We start from the raw sequence: 13,548 nt of genomic DNA, 5'->3' as shown, positions 1-13,548 counted from the left end.
TTAATCCATCCTATCTTAGTATCCCATTCCAACACGCATACACACACACACACACGCACACACACACACACACACACACACACACACACACACACACACACGCTATAGAGGAGCACGATGCACATCTGGGAGCTCATCAGTGCAGCAGTTGATTTGGTTTGCCCGCAGCGCATGGATTACAGCTTTCCTTCATAATCCGTAGTGGTGATGAAGATGAGTCTTAAAGATCTCAGATCCTGGTTTACTACGCACAGCTGGAATGAGGTCAGTCATCTGGCCTGTATAGTTTTTAAATTGTTATTTCCTTTTGTTTCTATAATTCACATTTAACTGCCAACTAATGTTAGTAAACTCTTCACTTATCCACTGATACAAGATTAAATCAGCCCTATGATGCCTTAAATCAATATTTGAATTATTTATTGAGGTATATAAAGGGATTTTTTTCATATATAAAATCATATTGAAGTTAACTAATCTTTTAATCTATGCTTGGTGGTCTTCTGTTTAAGGGAGGAAGTCAGACAAAATAACAAGGACAGCCATGAAATGCAATAACCATCCGAAATATAACAGTACAAAACAATCGCAAACTAATTACCACTGAGTTGAATCAACACCCCCTTTGACACAATGTCAAACATTGCAATGGACATTGATACGATACACAGATGTCTCATCTCTGATGCAGCTCTGACTTTGTCTCGCTCTCCACAGTGTGGCTGCATCAATTAGAAAGAAACATATGACCTTATTTCTGACTCTCCTTTTAGAAAAAGTGTGTCATACGTTGTCATCCTGTTCACATCCAACGTAATAACCTATAGGCCATGTGGGATAGATGGAGAATGTGGGACATGCTAGTGAAGACAGAATGTCTACACCTGCAGAGACTTGCAGCCCTGCGGTAATGGTCTCAGAAAAATGAAAGATTTGCAGTTTGACAGGATGTGTCAAAAGTGCCCTTCCAGCCGCTGAGATATCCCATTTTTAAACACATTCAGCAAATGGTGCTAAATTATAACTACTGCCTGAGAAAGAGCAGAGACAGAGAGACAGAAGAAGAAACAGCTGGCACCACTGAGTAGAAGTGGATGTGTCATTTCCCTAAAAGGTCAATGTAAAAAAAAAGAAGAGTCCATGCATTCACATAGTAGAGAAATATACATAACACTAATGTTGTTTCCATAAGAAATGATGGCAAATAAATACTGTGATATTTTTCTCTTTACTCCAATCACACCTAAATATGTAAATGTGCACAAACGCACAAAAACATGTGTCCCTTTTTATCGCCATTCTTCTCCCGCCTAATGAGTAAAGTAGGTATCCATCAAAACTACTAAAACTAATGTTGGCATGATGCCATAATAGGTAGTAATTGCCAGTAATTGCCAATAATTGTCAATAATTACAGTTAAGAGTCTCCTTTGGGCTCGTTATGAAAATGCTGACAATGTTAATATTTAATTAATGAGTAGAATGATGCACTATGGGAGTCATTCATGCAGCAGATGAATGCCAAGCCTATAAAACATCGACACAAACACATTTGTAAAAAGGTCCTGCAGCCATTTGGGGATGAAGGTGGTGTTGATGAGATTAATACACACACACACACACACCAACACACAGCCTTTTGTGAGCGCCTATTTAGTTCTCCTGTGCGTGACTGCATTGGAAAAGGTCAGAGGTCAAATGCTGATAGGTCAACTGTGAAACTGTGGAAACTGTGAGATCAATGGAGGTGATTCCCTTCGAGTGATGAGTGTCTAAGCAGTACGTACATACAGAAGCATGATCTGAAAAAACAGTGTAATCTAATGCTCAAACAATTATTAAAACCATCTGTTGAAGAAAAGAAATGTTGTTCTATACCATACTCTACACAAATACTGTGTGATTTTGAAGGTGTTTGTGTTACATACACAAGTGTACTTAACACAAACATTTAAACAGCATGCACTGTTGAAGTCAATTACATTTAAACTAATTAACTAAACTAATAACACTTAGGACATGTGTTTTAACGTGTGGGGCTTGTACGTGTGTGTAAGGGCAATGGCAATCCACTCAACCATAAATCTGCACCACAAGCCAAATGTCATCATCATCCTTGGTCTGTGATGTCCTGGGGCACAAAGAGGCATCTGAGAGGAGGGAGGAGAGGTCTAGTGGGATGAGGACCATGATTAAACGATTCACAGACTCATAAATCCACTCTGTCATAATTCTGGAAGAAGCTACAGACTCATTCACACATTCTGTCGCTGACACACATGCACACAGAGATTACAAATCACGGGCAGTGAGCAGCAACACACAGACCCCAAAATAGAAATCCCCACTTTTGCAGGATCCCTTTGGCCTTGTCAACCAACATCCCGCTGCCCAGAACAGAAACATGGCGCAACTTGTTTTCAACTTGTTTTCTGCAAGAAGGAAAAGCAACTAGAAACTTGAGTAGTGTTGCAAAACAGCTTTGGTGTCCAGCTGCTACCATTGGCTGTGGGAGTGTTTGGGAGAGAGCCACTACACTTAATAAGGCTGCATATATATTCTTCGTGTGTCTGAAAATACTCTCCAGCAATTGTGGCTCATTATTGAATGTCATTATTAAAATGTCGGAGTATAATTAACACGGGATTCAATTTGCAAAACGAACTTCGTGCGGCTGACAGTTTGGCATCAATAATATATAATGTGCACTCTGAATGTGCAATAAAACATCCTGAAACATCAGCGGGAAATATGTGTGAGTCATTTCCCAAACTGAGAGGTGGGTAAACTAAGTTCAGGCAGGTTTAGGCTCCATTACATGCCTCTCCACAGCTCTTCCTCCTCCTTCCCCTCTTTCTGTCTCCCCTCAAACTACCCCTCTCCCTTCAGCTCCATCCCTGTAAGCCGGTGGCATAAACACATCAGACAAGCTTTCTACCCAGCCGTCGTTCACAGCGGCGAGGGAGAGGATGCAAATTGTTATCCAGCGTTTTACCCCTCCTTCCTCCCATCCTCCCTCTCCCCCTCCCCTTGCTCTCGTCTCTCCACAGTTGGTCATGGACGTTTTTGTACTTTGATTTTCTGCAAGCTTTATTTACCTCATCGCATTGCTTTTCCCAGAGACATGGAGAAAAACCTCTTACACACACGACTTACACATGGACAAGCACACACACACACACACACACACACACACCACACAACTATCTGGTTGCCAGATTTGCCGGTGGGCCCAGAACAACCCAATCAAAGCTCAGCTGGAAGGAGTGCCATGACAATGCAGAACGGATGGACACAAAGAAAAGGGGAGGGTGAAGGGTGGGGTGAGAACTTCTCTCAGAACTTGTGCTTTCTCCACAGTTGCATGTGCAGACTCAGACAGAGAGAGAGAGAGAGAGAGAGAGAGAGAGAGAGAGAGAGAGAGAGAGAGAGAGAGAGAGAGAGAGAGAGAGAAGATGGCCTTTTTGTGAGCCAACAGAGAAAACCGTCAGAGGGAGGGTGCTTGAAGCAATCCAACAAAGTGGTTCACTTTTCCTCTTTTAGTCTGCGATTTTGGAGTATGTGTGTGTGTGTGTGGGGGGGGGGGATTCGGCAGCAGGCACAGCCCCTCCTCTCCCCCACATAAAAAATGATCTCTCCAAGCTCACGCTGCGTCTCTGAGGAAATAATAAACAGTCATGCAACATTTTTTATGCAAAAGTGCACTTGCTTGCTCCTCCAGCTTCTCAAATGTGAGGATTTTAGCATTTTATGTTTTTCTACTTAAATACTACATACAGCCTATTATTGTATATTGATCTTTCGATCAGACTAAACAAGCAATTTAAGGACGTGTTATTGGGTGCTAGGAGCCTGTGATGAACATTTTTCTCTTCTTAAAATCAACCTTTATTAACCAAACGATTCAACAGAAGAAAAAAAAAGATGTTTAAAAATCTGAAGCAAGATGGAAAAATAATGTTGCCGTCACTCAAGATGGTATGAGCACCGAGGAGACAACAATGTTTTCAAAGAAAGAAACTTGCATTGTTGAGGAGCGGCTCTAAATGCCGACAACGGTGCTCAGTAAGTTGAGTATGCCAGCAGGTATTGTCAGCTTTCTCTCACTGCAGAAAGGGGAGCGCAAAGGTCAAATGTCCATCACAGTATCAACCCATCACTTCTCTTTAGTGCCTCCTGCTATTTCTTTCAAGACAAGCACCGAAGTGAGGACAATCTCTGTGGAGGGGCTCTCCGTTGACAAATCATGTTGCCATAGGAACGCTGTTAGTTGCGTGGGTGGCAGGTAAGGATGTTGTGTGTCGTTACGGAGGAAAGATTTAATAGGTCCTCCCTACACAGAGCGAGAAGGCAAGCTCGAGATGGCAGTAAGCTTTTAGCATTCAGTGAATGACCCTCTGAGTTTATGATTCTCGGTCTTAACAATCTACAGGAGAGTGAGAAATGATGACATATTAAACATATGCGTGTGAAGGGACGATATCATGCATGAGAAAACACCTCTGAGATTAACCTGGTTGATAATTCGTACGTTTGGGGAGAGACAGAGAGGATTTAATACGGCGAAAAACTTTCACATGGCAAAAAAAACTTTCACATTCCAGTGCAGTCGCCGCGTTTCCTGGCAAGTTTAATCACCGCAATCAAAAATCAATAGCCGTCAGTGATGAAAGTCCGAGGCTTAACAAGGATAACAAATGAAACACGTTTCCTTCCAGGAGCGCAACAAACTTCTCTCCAGCACTTGGCTGAGAGTCAATCACTGCATTCGAACAGGCACGAGACAGTCCAAATCCTATCAGCAGAAGAAGAAGAAAAAAAACTTAAGAAAGGCAAAATCCCAAACGCAAAAGGGAGTAGCACACAGAGAGAAGAAAAACACGAGAACCCAGTGTAAGCCTTGTTAAATCTCTCTGTAACATCCCCAACATTATGCTGCTAGACTACCATGTATTCAGAGGGGAGGGGCGGGGGGAGACAGGAGTAGGTGGGATGGTGCATGGAGGGTATTACAGTAAAGGCAGATCCTCCCCCAACCCCACTGCCTTCTGGCTATGGCGCGGCGGGGGTCCTCCCTCAGCCCGCTGTTTCACAATTACTGTGGTAACACTGCATACTGATGCCCCCTGACACCGCTGACACTCGGAGCAGACAGGAAGTGAGCGAGGGAGAGTGGAGCGGAGCGGTGAGACGTATCATTAACTTTAAATCCTTTGGTCATCCCCAACAGAGGATGCTTCCTGCGAGGAAACAATAGAATACTGGAGAAATATAGTAATCAAACATCGTAATCCTATTTTTAACTCTACTCAATGGGGTGTTTCCGACTTGTCAATCATAGCAGCGCTGCACTTGTAAACAGCAACAATACGAGGCAAGTTTTATTAACGGGCAAAGTATTTTTTTCACAACAAGACCTTTGAACGACCTAAAAAAAGCGCTGCGCATGCATCTATCAAAAAGCGCTGGTGTTCTTTTATTAATATTTCTAAAGGAGAGGTGGTGCTTTGAGTGTTCACAACCCCCAACACCTCTTATTGCACTAGCGCCTTAAGCACTTATCCTCTTTTCAAGTTGAAACAAGTTCAACTTTTCTGAAAGCAACACTCATCAATGTCACTCCAGAGTACCATCAGAACTCAGCGCTGGGCTGAGATCAGGGTGGACCTGTCAAGAGGTCACATGCTACTGTCAACAAACTGAGATTAACTTCTATTACTTCGTGTCAATGGCACTGCAGACCCTGATGCTCAGACTCTGCTTTAGACGTGGTCATATCCTGCAGTCTAATTTAAATAAACCTTTGCCTTTTGTGTGGATTTGTTTTATTTTTCTGGTTATTTTATTTTAACTTCATGGTTGAATATTTATTCTGCACTTCATGTATAGGTTCAGTTCCTCTTTATGTATGTTGTACCCAATTCTATATTGAGACTTGAAAAGTAACTATCTGGACATTTTTGTGTTGTTCGAAATCCAATAAACAAATTTGGAAAATATAAACAAATATACCATTAAAAAAAAAATGTGTGTCGAGAAAAAAAAAAAGCCCAAAGGTTAGAGGAAGCGTCTGCCGAAACAGAGTCAATGAGGGATGGATTACAAGCCGTGAAAAAACAAAACATAATTCACACGTTGGTTGTAGGTTGCATGATGAATATTGAGAGCTCTGAGGTATTCTCTGATATAGATGAATCAAACGTGTGCGTGCACACTTAAGCATGCGTGGCCATGCCTCCTTGCGATAGACAGGATGAAAACGGAATTAGGGGCCTAATCCTTGCGTGGACTTAAGGCGTCGGCGCGGGAAGAAATGAGAAAGAGAGATAGAGGGGGAAAGAAATGCCTCAAGACCGTCTGCAATTTTCTCATCATTTCATGGATCTGAAACAAAACTAATTTACTTCTTGTCATGCTCGGCTTGGCGCACATAAACATAAGAGACAATATGCCACAGCATGTCACCTGCCGCTGCATCAAAGAGAGCTGTTTATATATCAGACTCACGGCTCCATATGAATCATAGAGACCTGAGAAACGCTTAACACGGCCTTATCAAAAGGAGCTGTCTGATATGTTGGGGCCTTTCAGCGTCACCCCGATTCCCATCTAAAAAAACAGCAGCAGCTCATGTCTCTTTCTCAATTTGTGTCTGGCAACATAGGTCATCTCAAAGTCACAATGGTCAGGATATTTTTTTTGGGGGGGGACATAACCCCACACACAAATACACACAGATAAAGTGATGTGCTTGTCAGCTTAGAGCGAGGCAGAAAGATATGGGACGAGAGAGCCGGAGGCAGAAGCAGTCAGTGTGAGAGAAGGATTGGGGAAAAAAAGATGAAAGGAGGCATAAGAGACGGCTGGAGGGAGTAAAATAAAAGTGTTGTGACTGTGATAGATAGAACCATGTACATGTATTCGGCCCCATTATCAAGGCACGTGACAGCTTAATGGGACGAAAAAAGAAGTGAGGAAGTTCTGAACAGCAGGACAGCAGAAGATGCTATCTTCTGTTATCCTGCGCACACACACACACACACACACACACACACACACACACACACACACACACACACACACACACACACGTGTACATATAGTCTCTGTAGGCGTCACACATATGCTGAGTAAAGTCTTCAGAGGAGAACAAAGGTTCTTATTAAATTGGATGCTGTGACGCGTATTGATTTCTCCCCATAGAAATAACAACGCCTATTGTTTGGAGGTCCTCACTTTAGATCTCTGCTGTCATTTGCTGCAGCAAACATCAATATGCAGCTCTGTGGTGCATTACCAAAGGGTTAATTACACACTTGTAAGCAATTACTCACTTAATGTAGCATATAGTCCTCCATCCCATATTGGAATTTAGAGTAAAATAATCAAGCCGTCAGTCAGTGAGGCCATCTTTCTAATGAAATGTCAACTGAAATATAATGGACTTTGAATCTTACATTGCACACCAAGTTTGAAGTCTGCTCTCAGGTCAAGTCCTCACAGATGAGATACAAAAGACAGAGGGTTCATGTTGCAAGTCAAGGTCAAAGATAACTCTAACTGAATTCCAGATAATAAGCTCTCATCCTAGACACAGAAATTAACCACCACACTCTATATTTAATTGTGTAGCACCTGCCATAATATATATATATATATATATATATATATATATATATATATATATATATATATATATATATATATATATATATATATATATATATATTCAATTCAATGTTAGCCCGGTAGCATTGTTATAGAGTCATGTCTCGAACCATCCTAAAATATGGGAGACCAGTTATGGTGTGAAGACCAGTTGGTGACACGGAAATACAATTTGCAAGCTTCTCTGTGGTGTTTGGTGGCACGGGAGACGAGGGGGTCTAATTGGGCACTAGCCTGCGTCTGGTAGTCCTGTCACAGCCCGGAGGGGTTTAAGTGTGTGTACGTGCGTGTGCGTGTGCGTGTGTGTGTGCGTGTGTGTGGTGAGAGAGTGAGTGAGAGAGAGAGAGAGAGAGACAGAGAGAGAGAGAGAGAGAGAGAGAGAGAGAGAGAGAGAGAGGGACATCAAGTGAGAAAGCGAGCAACAGAAAGAGAACGAGAACAAACAGAGAGCTCCATTCAGGTCCAATCCACAGACGCATCATTCAGTCTGACATGACGATACATCTCTGTGACCCGAGTATTCATATAGGGCCTCACCAGGCCAGTCACAGATGCATCATTCACACCCACACACACACACACACACACACACCCAAACACACTCCTGCAGTCTTGCCGACTCTGCTACCACACATTTATATCACTATGGAGAATCTTCCTAATTCATATTAATTCACACAATCCCACCTGCTGACAGAAACACATTGCAAAGATGTTCGATGGAGGTTATTCTTGTAAGGGCACCGCCCCCAAAATGTACCGAATGTCTTTACTGCCAAGGTTGGAGTGAGAGTTTATCCATTAGCAAGCCATAATATTGACAGGGCCGTGCTTTCTGGGTCCAAACTCCAGCCGCCTTGTAGCCGTAACATTGGCCCACAGACAGGGGGTAGTATGTCAATGTGAGGTGCTTACAGGCCGATAAAGGCTGCTGTTCCAATTCCTATCGGCAGGCCTTGATGGACAGCACACAGGGAGAGAGAGAGAGAGGGAGGGAGTCAGGGAGGGAGGGAGACTTAGTCGTGCCAAGTGCTCTTACAGCCTCTAGGAGTTTAGAACTGGGCTGGAATTTGGTGAAAGGGCGAGGAGGCAAAACGTAGATGAGATAGGATTATCAAACTGCCCAGAGACTAAATGTCTTTCCCCTAAGACCTTGACAGATGCAGAACACACACACACACACACACACACACACACACACACACACACTCTTACACACACACCCTAAAAGATGACGAATGCACAAATTGGAACATTCAGAGATTCAGTGGAGAGCAGACACAAACAGACACACGCTGGCCTGCCAGACACGGCCACGCTGACACAGATAAGCAGAGGAACCTCCGCCTGCCCTGTGAGGGAGCTGCTCTCTTTTCTACCTCACAACTGCGAGCTGCACACAGTTAAACAGAAACTAATAAGCCACTCATCACCCAGCAGCTGCTTGTGTTTTCTTTGTCAAGGTTGTGTTTAGTTGTCTGTCAGAAGGACTTGGGGGACAAAAAGGCATAAATCCAGTAATATCATAATGTTTTTTTTTTCCCCACCGCCCAAAGCACATACATACATAAACATCTGCTATGGGAAAAATATGTTATCGGGAAATTCAGTAGGCTATACATGTCAATAAACATGTGCATCTTTTGATTAATTATTCAATACACACACCACTCTTAATGTTACAGTGCGGCTGAAATGAAATGTAAATTGATGCCAAGGAAAGCTTAGTATATGGGATGGATCCATCCACTGTACCAGCCTGTGAAGTCACACTGCCCCTCATGGTTTTTCCAGGATATAACCCCGTCCCTCCAGCCACGCTCTGTTGAGTGTGCACTAAACACACAAGTATGTAATCTGTTCGTTGGAATCGTTGGAAAACTACAAATCTCCCGCACAACTCAAAGTGCATCATCCCAGTTCTGGCCGGATATCCGAGCAGAAGCAATAACGCTGAACATGAAGAGTTAAAACAAAGAGCGTTTTGGATGAGCGACACTGAATTGATGCATTGAGTCTGGAGTGCAGGTGGATCGAGGGAGGAAGAAACCGGCAGAGGGGCTCAGAGTACTCAGTGTGACTGCTGCGCTGGGGATCTGCATTTTGCATAGGCAAGAGCAGCTGTTTTCTGCACATGAGGTGCAATGGAGGGTGGGAGGGAAGGGGGTGGGAAAGGGGGAGGCGTTGGTGCAGGATGGAGACAAAGTAGGTCCCTGACTCCAGAAGTGGTGTTTGGATCAGGGATTCACTACGTGGTCGAAACTATAGCATGTGCTGAAGAGCCTGCAGTGTTTCCTCCCGTGTTTAAATGTCTAGAAACTCAGCTCAGGGTCCAACAAACCATCCCGATCAATTCTAAAAGAGCCACATAACGACACACAGATATGCTGTGTGTGCCAAAGGGGTTGAGGACAACCAATGTGGGCAAAACGAAGTAAAGTAAGGTCACATGTACAGACACAATGTTTGAAGACAGTGTTGATAGGAACTTCATCTTAAATATTCAGCATTCAAAATAAATAAATGTATTCATCATTGCTCATCACAACATCTCAACTGGATCAAACAAAAGGAGGGAGATCTATAAGTGATGTTGTCACTAAAATACCAGTAAAACCATCTCAGAAAATAGAAGTTTAACTGTAATTTGGCTGTGACTTGAATGGCATTCATGAAAATAGTGAAGTAGTCCCCCCAAAAAATATTCAGGGAATGTTTTTTAATCATCCACTTCTTCTTTTCAAAAATGAAAAGAAGAAGTAAATTGCACACATCACGTGACCCAAGGGGATATAAGTATATAAGGTACATAAGTCACCTCAACCTCAGGAGCTGCCTGCCTTGCTGCACACCGCAGAGAGTCCGTCCCTGTAGATATTACAGGACAATGTTTTGGTAACTCCAGCGTCCCTAAAGCCCTCCCGACGCGCTCGGTCCGGGCCACAGTGGTCAAGTTCAAATGCATTTTGGAGGAGACGTTTGCAGCGAGAAGTCAGGAGGGGAAATGCGAGTTATCACTTCCACAGTCGATAAAACTCTTATAATGATTATATATATATATATATATATATATATATATATATATATATATATATATATATATATATATATATATATATATATATATATATATATATATATATATCTACACTGGCTACGACGAGATACATTTAAAAAGGTAGATATTCGACAAAAGGATCCATGTCGTCCCATTGTGCAGCCCTGGTGTTACCAAGAGCCCGGTTGGAGAGGCGTAATGCTTGAATAGTTTCAGGCTTGAAAGAGTCCTCCCAACGTGGATCCCTGAAGATGCTCTGAAGCCGGCATGTATTAACTTTCCTAAAAAGAGCCACGCCGTGTTCATCATTCTCACTCACAATGTTTTCCACCAACCTTCTTTTTTTTTTTTAAACATATCACGAGATGACAGTTGCTATAAACATCCCGACTAAATCATGTGTGCTGGAATATCAGCTACAAATTGTCCATTTCCACGATTTAGAGCCGAGACACCAGTGAAATCCCAACTGCAGACCACGAGTCTGCTGCACGGCTCTAACTGCTGGTCCTGTACGCACCGGGCTGATCCCCGAAGGCACTGCGTAAATCTGACGCGGAATCCCCGGCACATATTTCAGTTTTTAACCTTCAGAGTTAACGCTGCAAGAGGAACAAGCACAATTTGGGCATGCAGCTTTCTATCTCTCTCTCTCTTTCTCTGGCTTACAGTGAAGGGCATGTGTGATGTGAAGCGCCAACCGGAGGAAATCCAGTGAATAATGGGTCCCACGTTGTCATTAAAATGCTCTGTAAATTCTCATCGGGGCTAGTTTGAGCGTGTACGATCCAAATGGACAGGTTCGGGAGAAAAAACCCGCCCGATCGCCAGAGTGCGCAGAGCGGGCATGGCGCAGCGAGAACAGGTGCAACACGCCTCCCGTCACCTGGCTGGTGCAGTGGCAAACCTCACACCCCCCCCCAAAAAAAAACTGGCGAAAATGGCACCAAAGCACCCTACAAATAGTCCCCGCGTCTGTGGCAACTAACACCGCAAAAAGCCTCTTTCCTTACCTGTAATCTCTGCAGATATCACTTCACAGCCGCAGCCGCATCGACACTGCGGATAAGAGGCACGTCCAGAGCGATCCCCAACTCCGTGTACTCCCCCCCCCCCAAAAAAATGAGAAATGCTTCGAATAATGTTAGATCCCGATCAAACGGCTTGTCCACTTTAAATCCCGGGCAGAGGTGGAGTTAGGAGGCGATTCCTTCACAGGCGAAAAGAAATAGCAGCAGACTTCCAAGCAGCATCCCCCCCCCCCCCCCCCCCGATCAGCAGGACCTTACTACGCCGCTCTGAGCGCCGTGAGACCCGGGAGCTGCACCTCTCGTTCCCCGGCGAGGACGCACTTTGTATGCGGTTGGAAAAGCCGCTGCGCCGTATGGGATACCGCAGGAGGCTGTACGTGTGTGCGCCTGTGTGTGCGTGCATGTGTGTGAGTGTGCGTGTAGGGAGCGTGTGTGCATAGATGTGACTCAGTGCGGTGCTCCTGCTCAACTGAGCTGCCGAGGGTGCTGCGGCGGAGTGCGAGCGGGAGCGAGGGAGCGAGGGAAGGAGGGAGGGAGGGAGGGAGGGGGGAGGAGAGGTGAGCTGCCGGAGCTTGCAGCTTCGCAGCGGATCTCGAGGCTCGGAGAGGACGGAGCGGATGGCGCTTTGCCCGTTGCAGAAGGCGACTGTTTTTTTGTGTGTGTGTGTTTTTTTAACCAAGGATGCTGCCTCTCCCGCAGTCACATCCCGGGTTTGGAGGGGGCCGCGTTTGGGTTTAATTTCTAAGTCCCTGGCAACAACCCTAAAGAGGCTTAGAGCGCATTAATGAGCTATACAAAAAAAAAAAAAAACATGTATTACCATAATCACGTTTATTATCTATATCGGGACAACATGACTGTGCAATTCCGCTCGTGTCTTAGCAGTTCCACGTGGACTTTTTAGTGTCAGCGACTTCCAACCACTTTTGAGAAGTTTGATTTTTGAAAGTTCAACAGCTCCGCCCATTTGATGGATACCCCGGAAAACAAGAAGATATGAGCTTAAATAGAGCTTATGCTTTGTTAAAGGAGAGGTTTATGCAATGCATTCATCCCGTTGAGAATGGGATTTGGCAATGCCAAAGGGGAATTTACACAAACAGGCTACAATGCAGGGTTGAAATGATCAGATCATGGGATTTGAATATCTAATCGCAGGATCATTTAAAGATGGAGATTAGGCAACAGAGGAACATAATTACGACACTTGCATAGTTGTAAGGGATTTAGTATTTTTGTTCTTTGATGATCTTTTCACATGCTTCGGGAGTGTATCCTCCCCCCATGCATTTTAAGCAATTAATATTCTAAAAAGCCTAATTATGTAATCATGTATTTAACGAAGTAAGCAGGAGGGGAGAGCAGAGAGGGGGGATACCTGTTTTATGAAACAGACTACGAAGCCTTTTCCTTATCTTCTTCAATTAAAACAAAATCCTTCAAGGTCGACAACATATTGAGCACAATATTGAGTTCATGTTGAGGTTTCTTTCATTTCCATTTTATGAGCTAACATTTAAAAATACATATTAGTATCTCAGTCAATGATGGGATACAGGGTTTGGTGATTTGGCGAAAGGCTCAAAGAAAACTGTAAAAAATAAAAATTAAAAAAAAGAAGAAGAAGAAACTTGAGAAATGTTGCATGCGCCCCCTGACTGTTTATCTTACTTCCTCAGAGAAGCAGCGCGCGCTCGGAGAGATCATTTCGAGGGGGGTCCTGCCTGCTGTAGCATCCTCCCTCCATGCCCCCCCCCCTCTCTCTCTCTCTCTCTCTCTCTCTCTCTCTCT

General features: G+C 43.9%; 1 protein-coding gene across 2 annotated transcripts in view; it reads right to left on the bottom strand.

Moving 5' to 3' along the window:
- plxna4 (plexin A4) overlaps nucleotides 1-11,827 on the bottom strand; it is a 208,483-nt gene extending 196,656 nt beyond the window's left edge. For both annotated transcript variants that reach the window (XM_068585976.1, XM_068585977.1), the window contains exon 1: nucleotides 11,740-11,827. The gene's annotated coding sequence lies outside the window, so the exon portion shown is untranslated. The remainder of the gene's footprint in view (nucleotides 1-11,739) is intronic.
- Between the last annotated feature and the right edge of the window lie 1,721 nt (nucleotides 11,828-13,548).

Source organism: Clinocottus analis, unplaced genomic scaffold, assembly GCF_023055335.1.
Source record: "Clinocottus analis isolate CAN_PGR_092001 unplaced genomic scaffold, fCliAna1.0.p SCAF_20, whole genome shotgun sequence".
NCBI classification, from domain to species: Eukaryota; Metazoa; Chordata; class Actinopteri; order Perciformes; family Cottidae; genus Clinocottus; species Clinocottus analis.
This window is presented reverse-complemented; position numbering and strand designations above follow the sequence as displayed.